The sequence below is a fragment of the Chionomys nivalis genome, chromosome 7 (genome assembly GCF_950005125.1).
Source record: "Chionomys nivalis chromosome 7, mChiNiv1.1, whole genome shotgun sequence".
Taxonomy (NCBI): domain Eukaryota; kingdom Metazoa; phylum Chordata; class Mammalia; order Rodentia; family Cricetidae; genus Chionomys; species Chionomys nivalis.
Genome location: NC_080092.1, coordinates 85701461 through 85715744, shown reverse-complemented (window position 1 = coordinate 85715744; position 14284 = coordinate 85701461). Strand labels below are relative to the sequence as shown.

The 14284-nt window shown below is 45.5% G+C and overlaps 1 protein-coding gene across 1 annotated transcript in view; it reads right to left on the bottom strand.

Moving 5' to 3' along the window:
* Tlk2 (tousled like kinase 2) overlaps positions 1-329 on the bottom strand; it is a 100789-nt gene extending 100460 nt beyond the window's left edge. Inside the window, exon 1 of the mRNA XM_057773333.1 lies at positions 213-329. The gene's annotated coding sequence lies outside the window, so the exon portion shown is untranslated. The remainder of the gene's footprint in view (positions 1-212) is intronic.
* Positions 330-14284: the final 13955 nt, after the last annotated feature.

The following is a 14284-nucleotide window of genomic DNA, read 5'->3' as shown; positions in this document are numbered from 1 at the left end:
CCACACATCTGGGTGAGGAGTGAGGCTGCTCTGCCCGGGGACGGATCGGAGAGGAAGGGGGCGCCGGCGCGAGTTCTGGGGGTCACGGAGTTCGCGGTGCCCACCCGATGGCCGCCGAGCCCGCCATTCCCCGCAGCCATCGTCCAGTTCCCCAGACCCTACACCACAGGCGCGGAAACCTCGCCGAACGCATCCGCCTTCCTTCCACGTACCTGACCGGCCGGGCGTTCTCCAGGGACAAAGGTGTCCTGGGAGCAGAGCCGAGCCCTCACCAGTGTGCCCCCCTCCGGAGCGGAGGGCTACCCCCGGGGGACTCTCTCCGAGCACCGAGAGGGAGGTTCCATTGCAACCTCCGGTGACAGAACGGGCCTCCCGGGGTGCTCGGGGGTCTGAGGGTAAATGGCAGCGTGGAAAAACAGGCCTGCCCCCCACAGTGTCTGCTGAGACGGTGAGCTGCGATGGGAGGGCTTCCTGCATGGGAAAGGGCTCCCCCTCTGACCCCAGCGCCAAAGGGAGAAAAGTCACTTTCTTCACCTAGTCTCACGAGCCAGGACACCGACTTCAAAGTAACTGCTCGGCTTTGTCTTTTCCTCTGACGCTTCCTTGACCAGATATCTGAACGAGACTGGAGGACTACAAGCGACTCACAAGAGAAAGTCAGGCTTTTGAACGGCCGCTCGAACTTTTCCAGGGGTTGGCAACTACTGCAAACGGAGTTCATATTTCTTCCTTATTCTTTTTTTTTCAAAATATCGACTGGACAAAGACCTGCCAAACGGGCAAAGGATGGCAAATTCTTCTCTGCCCTTCAGAATTCAGGCACTATAGAAAGACTCAAATCGGAAGTCTTCCACATCCCAGACTGCCTGGAAAGATAGCTTTTTGAAGGGCGGAGGTTAGGGAAAGGGGACAAGGTGGAGCATGCATGCGTCCTGAAGCATGGAAAAGAAGAATCGAAGTCGTGCACTGGTTCCTCTCCGAACAGCACAGAGGGAGAACAAATGGGCCGTTCTTCATTACAGGAGGACCGAGGAAATAATTCAGCAGTTGGACAGAGTGATGCATGCTTTTAATCCAAGCGCTCAGGAGGCAGGGGGAGGATCTCTGTGAATTCCAGTCCAGCCTGGTCTACGTAGTGAGTTCCGGGGCAGCCAGAGCTACACAGTGAGACCAGCATCCATGGGCGGCAGGTCACAACTGCGTGTAACTCCAGCCGCTTACATGGGCACACACAGTCACATAATTAAAAATAAATCTAAAAAAAAAAAAAACATGCCCTGCAACTTAACTGTGCAACACGGCCTGGCCTCAAGGCAGTGTGCTGGGCTTACAGGCATGCAGCCACCATGCACAGCCTAAAAATAACTCCTTCAGATGGCACTGGATGTCATAAATCAGGAGAGGAGAACGTAAGAGAAGGGAGTGGAGAGAGCTGACGCTGGGTTCTACTCCAGCTGGTCCCCACACAAGTTGTCTGGGCCAACTATCGAATAGTTTCAAGTTTCACCAACCTCTTGCTGAAGATTCCCAGTGCCCTTTCAAGATGGAAAGGTCCCTTTGGGGCTTTTTGTTTTGGTAGAAGGTCTAATATACCTGAGGCTAACCTAGATCTCTCAGTGTGGCTGAGGATGACCTTGAGCTTCTGATCCACCTGCCACTATCTTCCAAGAGCTAGGATTCATTACAGGCTACAAGCTAGGCAGTCTTACCAAATGAGCTACATTCCCAGCACACAGACACATCCTTATTAGTGTTTTTAGAGTCTATGTAGCCAAGATTGGCCTCAATTCTCAATCCTCCTGCTTCAGCCCTCTAGGAGATGGGAGTTATAGGCATGTGGCCTGACACCTGTCTCCTAAATGCAAATTTTTTTGTTTTTGTTTTTTGTTTCTTTTGGAGACAGAATTTGTCTGTGTAACAGTTCTAGCTATCCATCCTGGAACTTGCTCTGTAGGTCAGGCTGGCCTCGAACTCACAGAGATCCACCTGTCTCTGCCTCCTGAGTACTGGGATTAAAGGTGGGTGCCACCACCACGCAGCCTGAGTATATTTTTTTAAGGAATCACTAGAACACAGAGATGAATTTTTTTTTCACTCTTTTTAATTTTCTGTACATGTCAAAGAACCTAATACCATCCCAGGTCTCCTTACCCGAGACTCAACAGCCATTCCAACAGAAACTGCTTACAGGAATTGCTTAGAGTAATTGAGTGATTCTTTATATTAAGCATCATATAATTCAAAATATCAATACACTACTAGCCAAGCATGATGGTGAACACCTCTAATCCCAGTACTCGAGAGGCAGAGGCAGGCAGATCTCTGAGTTTGAAGCCATCCTAACCTACAGAATGGGTTCCAGGACAGCCAGGACTACACAGAGAAATCCTGGTTTTAAAAAAATAAAGGTCAGGGGGCTGGAGAGATGGCTCAGTGGTTAAGAGCATTGCCTGTTCTTCCAAAGGTCCTGAGTTCAATTCCCGGCAACCACATGGTGGCTCACAACCATCTGTAATGAGGTCTGGTGCCCTCTTCTGGTCTGCAGACACACAGACAGAATATTGTATACATAATAAATAAATATATATTAAAAAAAAAATAAAGGTCAGGAGTTGGTGGTGCATGCCTTTAATCCCAGTACTTGGGAGGCAGAGGCAGGCCTGGTCTACAAGAGCTAGTTCCAGGTCAGGCTCTAAAACTAAAGTGAAACCCTGTCTTTAAAAAACCCAAATAAATAAATAAATATGAATAAATAAAACCCACTAAGATAAGAAAATACACCTCAAAAAAATTGAAACATTCTGTCATTCTCTATAATATAATTTAACCAAGGGTTCATGTGTCAATTTATATAAACTGTGTTTGGTCATGTGGGAATGGCAAGTGATGCTATCCCGTGTGGAAGAATCTAGGTGCACAGGGTGGTGCACACCTTTAATCCCAGCACTCGGGTGAGTTCAAAGCTAACCTGGTCTCCAGAATAGCCAGAGCTACACAGAGAAACCCTGCCTTAAACAGAGGAAAAAGAATCTAGTTCCCATGAGTGGAAACCTAAACATGGAACTAGGTGCTCATGTGGCTCACTGGTCCTTGGCTTTAGACTCCGAAATTCAGAGGAATGAAGGAAAGGGCATCCAGATTCAATAAAAGTCACAGAGGATAACCATACATCTGGCTAGACATACGTGAGAGTAGCTATGGTTTTCTCCAAGGTTTGTTGTGCAGATTTCAAAGCCAGTGAAGGTTACTTTGCCCAAGAATTGGGAAATGTGGGCTAAACTTCAGCAGAATCCTTTGCTGTACACTTTACGGAGTCTGTTGTATGTGTTCTGTATGGGACTGCCCCCGAGAATTTTCATTCCTCGTGTGCTTTCCTGACATTTGCTTTTGGAAGCGTGGAAAGCAATCTGGTTGGTTGTTGAAGAATTAACTCGTAGGAAAAGTACCTTGAGGAAAAACCAGGGTCCGTTAAGCCCATTTTACTGTGTACGTGTCCTCTTAGACCCCTTAAAATCTTAGACTACAGATTTTTCTAGTTTTTTTGTTTTCGTGTTTTTGTTTTTGAGACAAAGACTCACTCCGCCCTAAGCTGGCAGAGACTTGCAGCAGTCCTTCCTCTGCCTGTCATGTGCTAGAATTACAGGTGAGAGTCGCCACACCCATCTCCGGACACATGTTCTGGAATCTTCCATAATGATCACCATCTTCATCAAGAGATGGTGATACAGAGCCAGAGAGATGGCTCAGCTGTTAAAGGTTAGGCTCACAACCAAAAGGGTAAGAGGCGATTTGATGGGCACTGCTGCCACTAAGCCTAACATCTATCACTGGCCATGGCCGTAGCACTTCCAGTTCCTGGTGGCTCACACCTTTAACATCCCTGCGCCCGAGAGGCTGAGGGTTATCAGGGTCATCCTGAGATATCTCCTGTCTCCAAAAGTGAAAGCAGCATCAGGCAGAGTGGGCTGATGGTGCCCCTGTTTGCTGGCACTGCTGCACCTCTGTCCTCTAAGAGGCTGAGGTGTAATAACCTGGAGCATAGACTTTACCCTCCAAAAAGCCCTTGATTCTGATCTTGGCCTAGGCTCTTAAAGGGTGTGCATCCTTAAGCTCCAAGCATCAGCTTTTTTATCCGCGAAATGGTGTTACGACCTCACAGGAATGCTGGAGGATTAAGTGAGAAAGTTTTGGGCTGGAGAGATGGCTCAGAGGTTAAGAGCATTGCCTGCTCTTCCAAAGGTCCTGAGTTTAATTCCCAGCAACCACATGGTGGCTCACAACCATCTGTAATGGGGTCTGGTGCCCTCTTGTGGCCTGCAGGCATACACACAGAATATTGTATACATCATAAATAAATAAATTGAAAAAAATAGTTTATATGCCTGACAGTAATCCCTGAATTAAGGGACCCCAGTACAACTTCCCATTTCTGCCTGGGCTCTATGCACTTCTCCATAGTTTGGTTTGGCAGTGCAGTTTGATTTGGAAAAACAGGCTGCCAGCGGACTGAGCACTTGCAGCAGGAAAGGGATTGCATGTCATAAAAGCATTACATTTTGGGGGGTGGTTATTCCAATTTTTGGTCAGTGTAACAAATACCTGAGAAAACTTACACAAGCTAGGGCTTATTGGGCTCATGGTCCTAGGCTGCAATGCTTCACGTCAGAAGGGCAGGATGGAGCAGAAGTGTTCATCTTGTACAGGAACAGGAAGTGGCCTGAGACAAGATATGCTTCAAAGGTCTGCTCTCAGTGACCTGTTTTTCCTTCCAAGGCCCTAAGAGTCATTTGTTTATGAACTAATACATGGACCGATTGTTGAGTCATCCATATTGGCCTTTGTGCCCATCTTCTGAAGCCTAGGCTGACCTGAAACACACTAACTAGCAAGGATGATTTTGAACTCCCCATCCTCCTAGCTCTGCCTCCCTAGTAGCAGGATTACTGGCCTGCGCCACCATACCCATATTAGTCTTTCTCAGCAAAACGGACAAGAGAAACAATGACAAGAGCCCTGTGTAGCTGGATGTGGTGGCTCACGTTTGTGATCCCAGCACTCAGGACACAGGCAGGAACTGTGTTCGAGGCCAGCCGATGGACACTGAGTTCTGTGCCAATGAGGACTCCGAACAAAGGCTTATTTGGTCTTAAAAACCCTGAAAGTAAAAAAGAAAAAAATAGAAGCTGACAAAGTATAAAAACAAAAATCACCTCAGATCTTCACATTAACCTTGTTTTTTTTTTTTTCTTTCTGGAATCTCAGGGAGGTTGACATGTGGGATTTTAATCTATGTGTACTTTCCTGCAAGCAGATGATTGACGGCATGTCTGTTCTCCATTAAACAGTTATTTGATGGTTCCCAATATCGTGTTAACTCTAAGACTGCTCATGGACTCACGGTCACAGTTTTCAGATGAGGAAACCGAGAGGGGATGAGACTGGTGTTGGACACCAGTCTTGACAAAAATACCTCTTGCCAGGTAAGGGCATGGGGATTTAGAAAGACTAGTAACGAATACGAAGACAAGGTAGCAATAGGCTCATGTTTTTGGGCCTCCACAGACTGATACATCTGGAGATCAGGCCCAGAGCCTTGCATAAGCTAGACAACCACTCTACCACTGAGCTAAATCCTAAGCTAAGCAATCATTCTTCCTGCACAACACAGCTCACAGGAGAGCAGAGATGTCCACAGAGAAGAAAGAGATCCTCAATCAGCGGCAGGTAGGTCCTGGCTAGACGGGTGTGAGTAAAGCCTTTTAAGAATTGATCTTGTAAACCGGGCAGTGGTGGCGCACGCCTTTAATCCCAGCACTCAAGAGCAGAGGCAGGTGGATCTCTGTGAGTTCGAGGCCAGCCTGGTCTTCAAAGTGAGTTCCAGGACAGGCTCCAAAGCTACAGAGAAACCCTGTCTCGAAAAACCAAAAAAAAAAAAAAAAAAAAAAAAAAAAAAAAAAAAAAAAGAATTGATCTTGTACCGGGTGGTGGTGGCACACGCCTTTAATCCCAGCACTCAAGAGCAGAGGCAGGCAGATCTCTGTGAGTTCGAGGCCAGCCTGGTCTGCAGAGTAAGTTCCAGGACAGCCAGAGCTACACAGAGAAACCCTATCTCAGAAACAAACAAACAGGATTGATCATGTGATGCAGATGAAAGCAGCTCTAAACTCTTCCTGGAAGACTCCAGGGTCTGTAAATTTTTAATAGTACTATAAAAAGATGGGTCAATTGAAGGGATCAGAGGAGAGTAACTTGTGAATGAACGGCACTATCAACAGCAGCTGACTTCTGTGCTCTACAGTGACTCCTAACTACCCACACAGCAGGGGGCCAGTTATAAACTACACAGTTGTGGGGGTCTCCACTAACACCAAACACTTGGGTGTGCACATTAAGACAGACATGATACCATAATCATGTATAAACTATTCCACCTTTAGTGGGAGGACCAGACATTATGCAGAAACCTGTTTGCCTCATGATAAGGTGATAATGATGGCTGGGATGTGAACCAGGGGTCAGGAAACTCAACCTCCAGGCTCCATTTGCCCTACCTGTCCTTGTATGAATTTTGAGCTAAGAATGATTTTTATGTTTTTATACGGTTGCACACATTGCCCAGAGTGATGCAGAACTCCTGCAGCCTCCCAAGCAACTGGGACAACAGGTCCACTCCTAGCTTACATTTTCAAACGGTTGGAAAAAGAAATGTTTTATGACATATGAAAATTATCCAAGCTCAAGTTTGATTCTTTTATAACAGTCACATATTCCTTTTCACACCAGCTCACTGGAAAAGAAGCCTTTGATCTCAGCACTCGGGAGGCAGAGGCAAGAGGATCTCTGAAAATTTGAGGCCACCCTTGTCTACATAGTGAGTTCCAGGCTAGCCAAGGCTATATAGTAAGACTGATGGAGGAAGGTCATTGGTTAAAAAATAAAGAAGCTGCTTGGCCCTCATACGTTAGAACATAGGTGGGTGGAGTAAACAGAACAGAATGCGGGGAGGAAGAGGAAGTGAGCTCAGATGCCATTTCCTCTCCTCTCTGGGGCAGACGCGATGCCACTCCTCTCCAGAGCAGACACGATGAAGCAAGCCGCCAGGTCTGACATGCTGAATCTTTCCTGGTAAGACTGATGCTACACAGATTATTAGAGATGGGTTGATCGGGATATGAGAATTAGCCAGTAAGGGCTAGAGCTAATGGGCCAAGCAGTGTTTAAAAGAATACAGTTTGTGTGTTGTTATTTTGGGGCATAAGCTAGCTAGGCGATCAGGAGCTGGGGCAGCAGGAACACAGCCCGCAGCTCCCCCCAACAAATGGCGCCCGACGTGGTAGCAGCAATTTCTCAGGTCTGCTCTGCTTGCTAGAGGCAAGCAAGCGCTCTCATCTAAGAGAGGCTTCCTGACTCAGCTTTAGCTACAAAACCCTCAGCTCTTTTAAGAGGTCCTGCCACGAAACACTTAAAACGGTGTTGGTGAAAAGCTGACTGCATGCTTGTTTGTTTTCAGCCGTAGCAGGAAAAAAGTTGTGCTGTTTTAAAATGCTGGCTTTCTGGTCTGTCCTGCCAGGGCAAACTCTGACTCTTTCAAGTAGGCGGTCCTGACTACGGAGCTTTTTGAGTGTTGCTTAATAACTGTTGCAGTTTGCTTGCTGGCAGGGACCTTGAAATGCCTAGAGTTGTAGCGATAAACGTGGCTACAGTAGGTACCTCAGCCACGAGGCTGGAAAGCTAAGGAATGGGCTGGATCCAGCCGTCAAAGCCAAGGCTTTAGTCCTACTGAGATTGCTTGATAAATTAAAGACTCATATGGTCAGAAAAACAGAGAGAGATACAGTAAAGAGAGCGTCAAAAACAAAGAAAACTTCTAAATGGTTTACAGTATGTTAAAAATATATGCAGGCTAAAAGTTAAAATTCTTAAAGTAAAAAAAAAGGAAGAAAGAGAGTAGTTGGGTGTGGTAGTACACACCTTTAATCCCAACACTTGGGAGGCAGAGGGAGATTGACCTCTGTGACTTCAAGGTATGGTAGCACACACCTTTAATCCCAATGCCTGGGAGGCAGAGACAGAAGGATCTCTGAGAGTTCAAGGACAGCCTGGTCTACAGAGTTATTCCAGAACAAAGATCTACAGAAAATCTATCTCAAAAAGTAAAAATAAACAAAATAGAGTTAAAATAAAGCTGCACAAAGATGAAAAATACACAGAGAATCTTGACACTGTATGTTATTATGCTCTCTTTGAATTGTTTGAATGCTGAGGAAGGAGCAATAGATGCTAAAAGATATTTGTTTATAAATGCTGCTGAACTAATCCAAGATAGATATTTTCAAAATACCTTGACTTCAGAATTTGGATCTAAGGATATGATACTTTGGAAAAGAGTTTCTTCTTTTTTTTTTCACAGAGGATGAGACACTGTGGATTGCTTTTATCCCAATATGGTATGATGGACCACGTCCTCCTGAAGGGTTGCTGTGAACACCTTCAAAAAATTACTTTGCTCAACTGCCGACTGAGAGGAACCTAGCACACAGGTTATACCATGAAAGACTTGATTAACAGCGCCCCCATTCAGCAGGAAGCAGTTTGGAGAGAAAAAACTGCGCCCATGTTCCTAAATATTGTTTATAAATGTTCTTTTACATTTAAAGGGGGATATGATATAGATATGGATAATTTACATTGGTATAAGTTTTGCTTTGTTGATATAAATTTAAGTTCAATTTTGTTTTATGTATATATATATGTATGTATGTATGTATTTCTGATCTTGATTAAGGTATTGTGATTGTGTAGATCATTTAAAAATGTAATGTATATAGGTTGTTAATAGATAATCATATTAGTCAAGTTTGTAGTCATGTTAGTTAAGATTTTCTAGATGTGCACAGATATATTTTAGATAGGCATTCTTCATATCTTTCAAAGATTATAGAATATGGCATTTTAAATGTTTTAATAACTTAGGACTTTTCATGACAATGAGACACTCTGCTCCTGGCAGCACCAATCTACTTCAAGAAGAAGATGGGCATCGAAGAGGATCCTTATGGAGTTTGATAGCCATTTGGGCAAGAAACTGCTCTTGCCTGGACTATTGTATAAACTGGACACAGAGAACCCGCAGAGAGAGAGGACTGCTGAACTTGCCTAAAGGTGAGATGATCTTTCGGGGTTCCTGATTCATGAAAGAGTCTGCGAGACATTCTGCAGGACACAGCAGATAGTGACTGAACTGCCTTTGAAATTTCCTGCTTCATGGAAATGTCTTTGGATACTATGGACCTGTAGGCCGAAGATGGATGCCCCAATGGTACAGAGGAATTTTGGGTGACTGTCCAGGCAGCGAGATGTCTCTGTGATTTCTAGAGTTTTGTAAGTTGCTTACTTCTCATTTACTTAGGTAATATTATATCCTTCTGGAGTCTTTGATGGAATTGAAGAATAGATAGATAGTTATAGTTTTCCTTAGTTATGATAAAAAAATAGATGTAAATATTGTAACTGTAATTCTTACTTGATAACTGTTTTGCTATATGTAATTTTGCTATGTTAAAGTTAAAGCCTTTCTTTTTTGTTTAAACAGAAAAAGGGGAAATGCCCGGATAGCTCAGTCGGTAGAGCATGGGACTCTTAATCCCAGGGTCATAGGTTCGAGCCCCACGTTGGGTGCCATTTGTTGGGGGGAGCTGCGGGCTGTGTTCCTGCCGCCCCAGCTCCTGGTCGCCTAGCTAGCTTATACCCCAAAATAACAACACACAAACTGTATTCTTTTAAACACTGCTTGGCCCATTAGCTCTAGCCCTTACTGGCTAATTCTCATATCCCGATCAACCCATCTCTAATAATCTGTGTAGCATCAGTCTTACCAGGAAAGATTCAGCATGTCAGACCTGGCGGCTTGCTTCATCGTGTCTGCTCTGGAGAGGAGCGGCATCGCATCTGCCCCAGAGAGGAGAGGAAATGGCATCTGTGCTCACTTCCTCTTCCTCCACGCATTCTGTTCTGTTTACTCCACCCACCTATGTTCTAACCTATGAGGGCCAAGCAGTTTCTTTATTATTTAACCAATGACCTTCCTCCATCATAAGACCCTGTCTCAAAAATTAAGAAAAAAAATCACCCACTCTGGGTGGCCTAAACCACCTCAATGACAACTTGATTTTGAGTATGTAATGGAACACAGGTTCGGAGTCAGTAAGTCTCTTTTCTGCAGCTCCCTGTTCAGGTGGTAGAGGTCACAACCTGAGCCCCAAGTCAAGTCCAGCCATCCACCCTCAATAATCCAATAAGAAGAGTCAAACTAAAAGTGGGGAGCAGAAAAAGGAGATTTATTCAATGGCAAAGGCTCCAGAGAACCCCAAGTCCATTTTAGGGGCACTGAAGTGAGGCTAAAGTTTAAATGGAAGGCCGGAGGTTTGCACATCTGTAGACTGAAGTTTCTATCCCACCCAGTCCCGCAGTTGTTCAGTTCCAAAGAAACACACAGAGGCCTATGTTAATTATAAACTATTTGAACTTTTGTTCATGCTTATTACTAACTACCCCTTACAACTTAAATTAACCCATAATTCTTATCTATGTTTAGCCATATGGCTTGGTACCTTTTCTCTCTTTTTTTTAAAAATGTTTTTTTTTTAATTTTTATTTATTTTTTTTAAATTGGCAGATACTGACATTTATTTATTTATTTTTATTATGTATACCATAGTCTGTCTGCGTGTATTCCTGCAGGCCAGAAGAGGGCACCAGACCTCACTACAGATGGTTGTGAACCATCATGTGGTTGCTGGGAATTAAACTCAGGACCTTTGGAAGAGCAGGCAATGCTCTTAACCACTGAGCCATCTCTCCAGCCCCCGGTACCTTTTCTCCATAAGGCATTCTCATCTTGCTTCCTCTGCATCTGGCTGGTAACTTCCTCTCTACCTTTCCTCTTCCCAGAATTCTCCTAGTCTGGCTGTTCCACCTATACTTTCTGCCTGGCTACTGGCCAATCAACATTTTATTAAACCAATATGAATGTCAAATCTTTATTTGTACAAGAGCATTATCCCATAGCACACATCTAAGCAGTCCTGGTCAATGTGTGGTTCTGCTCACCTCTGACCCATCCTTGTCTGAGCTTCAGTCCCATCCCATGTGGGACAGTGTGAAGTCTTTCTCTGAAAGACAAGTGCTTCCCATACCCCCACCCTCCACCCTACCTCTTGCTATATTACCCAGTCCCCACCCCACACCTGACTGGTGCCTTTTACTTCTCCCAGCATGGGATGCCTGGGGAAATCCCTATTTCTTCGGGATCCATTGTTTCAATTGTCTGGTAGACAGAGAAAAAAAAAAAAAAAAAAAAGAGCCGGGCAGTGGTGGCTCATGCCTTTAATCCCAACACTAGGGAGGTAGAGGCAGAGGCAGGCGGATCTGTGAGTTTGAGGCCAGCCTGATCTGTAAGAGCTAGTTTCCAGGACAGGCTTCAAAACTATAGAGAATCCCTGTCTTGAGGGAAAAAAAATCTTCATTTCTGCCAAGCCTATTACACCACTGATGCCACCGACCGCTTCCAAAAAACAGCAGAGTGCCCAGGGACTTTTAGTGAGTGCTTCTGAGGAAATGCAAATGCCTGGGGTGTAACCCCATGATTGAAACCTCAAAATTCTTTCTACAGATCAAGTCCCTGCTGTGGCAGCCTCCATGAATCTGGCTGAGACAGTGCACCTGTGATCCTATACCACTCCCGCACGGTGGGCAGCCTTTGCTTTTCCTAACCAGGACAAAGGAAGAGCCGCCTTTGTCCCAGCATCCCGAAACTTGGAGAAGACACTGGAGTTTATTTTATTCAAATCGTTCTTGACTTTCCAGGGTGTTAAGCAAATCCTCTCTGCTCTTTATTCAGTGACACGTGCTTCTCAGGAGGACCCTTACGAGAATTCTGAGAGTTAATAACACCACCCCCTCATGCCCCAAACTTATCACTGTGTAGTGTAGATACAGTATTTAGGATACTGCCTGACTGGTGGGAGGGGCTTCCACCTTGATGTCCGCAAACCTGCTCTTCCATCGCTGACTCGGTTTAGCAAATGTTCATTCTTTTCTTTCATAACTTAGATAAAAAACTTTTCAATTATTCTCTCTCCCGCTGCCCCCAGCTCCAGCACCTGAGCCCCACCAACCTGCTCCCACCTCAGGGCCTTTGCACCTTGCACCCTTTGCATGGCTACCAAACTCCTAGCTGACTTAACCGTGCCCTCCCTACCTGTGTGCACGAGACAAAGGTACAGCCTTGCCATGGCAGAATGAGAAGATCCCCCAAGGCAATAAGCAGCTAATTGTGTGTCGGGTGGAGTAAGTGCCGTGCAGGAAGAGAAATCCGGGTACTTGTACAGAGTATGAGACCCCAGCAGCAGCGGGGGAGGGCAGGGACAAATTTTCTGTGATAATGAGACATGTGGAGGGGTGCCATGAGGACCAGGAGTCGTCTGGATGTGAGCAGGATCATCCTCAGAAAAAGCCAGGCCCTCCATGAGGGCCAAACACCCAGGCAGAGCAGCCTTCCTATGGCTGTGAGGCAGCAAGGAACTGTGCCCGATGTTCAGTTATCAGCTCGAGAGTCAAGGTTTAGTGCCTCATCCCAGAGGGCAGAGACTGGAACCAAAGCGTTTAGCTGACCATTATTGGCCAGTATGGACATTTCATCTCATCTTTTCAAAGACGGTTGATCTTTTAGATTTTAGGTCACAGCCAGCCTGTGACCTGGATAGCTCATTTCAGACCAGGTGTCTCTGAGTTCAGCAAACAACAGGCCCAGGCTTCCTAAGTTGCTATCCTGGAATCCTGGAACTTGCTCTGTAGACCAGGCTGACCTCAAACTCAGAGATCTGCCTGCGAGTGCTGGGATAAAAGGCGTGTGCCACCACTGCCAGGAGTTATTAATTTTTTTAAGGCTTATTTGTGTTTGTTTGCACAAGTTTATGTGCACTTTGTGCACTGGAGAGCCGGAGGAGGGCAGATCCCTTACAGCTTGGGTTACAGGCAGTTGTGAGCTGCCATGTAAGCGCTGGAGAGTGGAATCTGGTCCTCTGCAGGAACAGGAAGCCCTCCTCGGCACTAGCCATCTCTCCAGCCTGTATCAGAGATTGTCGCTTGTTTTTTCTTTTGTGATTGGTTTGCTGAGACGTATCTCCTACTTCACAGCACAGACTAACCTGGAACACACTGTGTAGCCGAGGCTGGTCTCAAAGTCATAACTAACAATCCTATTTTAACCTCCCAAATACTGGGATTAAAGGCTTATATTACCAAACCCCAAAGCTATTGATGTCTTGTTGTTGTTTTGAGACAGAGTTTCATACAAACCAAGGCTGCCCTCAAACTCGCTAACCCTGAGCCCGGCCTTAAGTATCCTCTGATCCTCCTGCCTCTACCTCCTGAGTGTTCGGATTACAGTGTAGGAAGGAGGAGCGGTGGGCTATGTCCTGGCCGCCTGGCCAATTTAACCCCCCGAAATAACCACACTGAAATTATATTAATTAAATTACTGCTTGGCCCATAAGCTCTAGCCTCTTATTGGCTAACTCTCACATCTTGATTTAACCCATTTCTAATAATCTGTATATCACCATGAGGTCGTGGCTTACTGGAAAAGATTCTAACCAGCGTCTGTCTCAGGCAGGAGAATCATGGTGTCTGCCACATTGCCCTTCTTCCCAGCATCCTGTTCTGTCTACTCCGCCTACCTAATTTTTTGTCCTATCAAAATGCCAAGGCAGTTTCTTTATTCAACCAATGAAAGCAACACAAATGCAGAAGGACCTCCTACGCCATTACAGAAACCCATCATTATACCTGGCTGTGCTGATTTGCTTCTGTGGTACTGGGATGGAACCCAGGTCTCAGGTGTCATAGGCAGGTAGACCAGGCTGGCCTTGAACTCACAGAGCTCTGCCTGCCTCTGCCTCCTAAGTGCTGGAATCAAAGGTGTGAGTCACCATCACCAGGCTTTCCTTTGTTTCTTACAGGGCTTTTTTTTTTTTTTTTTTTTTTATGTGTATGCGCCGTCTGCCCACAGAAGGAAGTGCTGGGGAGTCTGGCAGCTATGAGCAGTCTGATGTGGGTGCTGGGACTGCAAAGAGCACCTAAACCATCTCTCAAGTTCCTCTTCTGGTTTCTTTTAACTTAAAACATGGTCTGTTCTGCACCTTGCCCCTTACCCCTGGCCATTAGTTTCTGCTTCCTTTACAGGTTTGGAGATGAGAAGTAGTCAACCCCTTAGTGAGCCCTT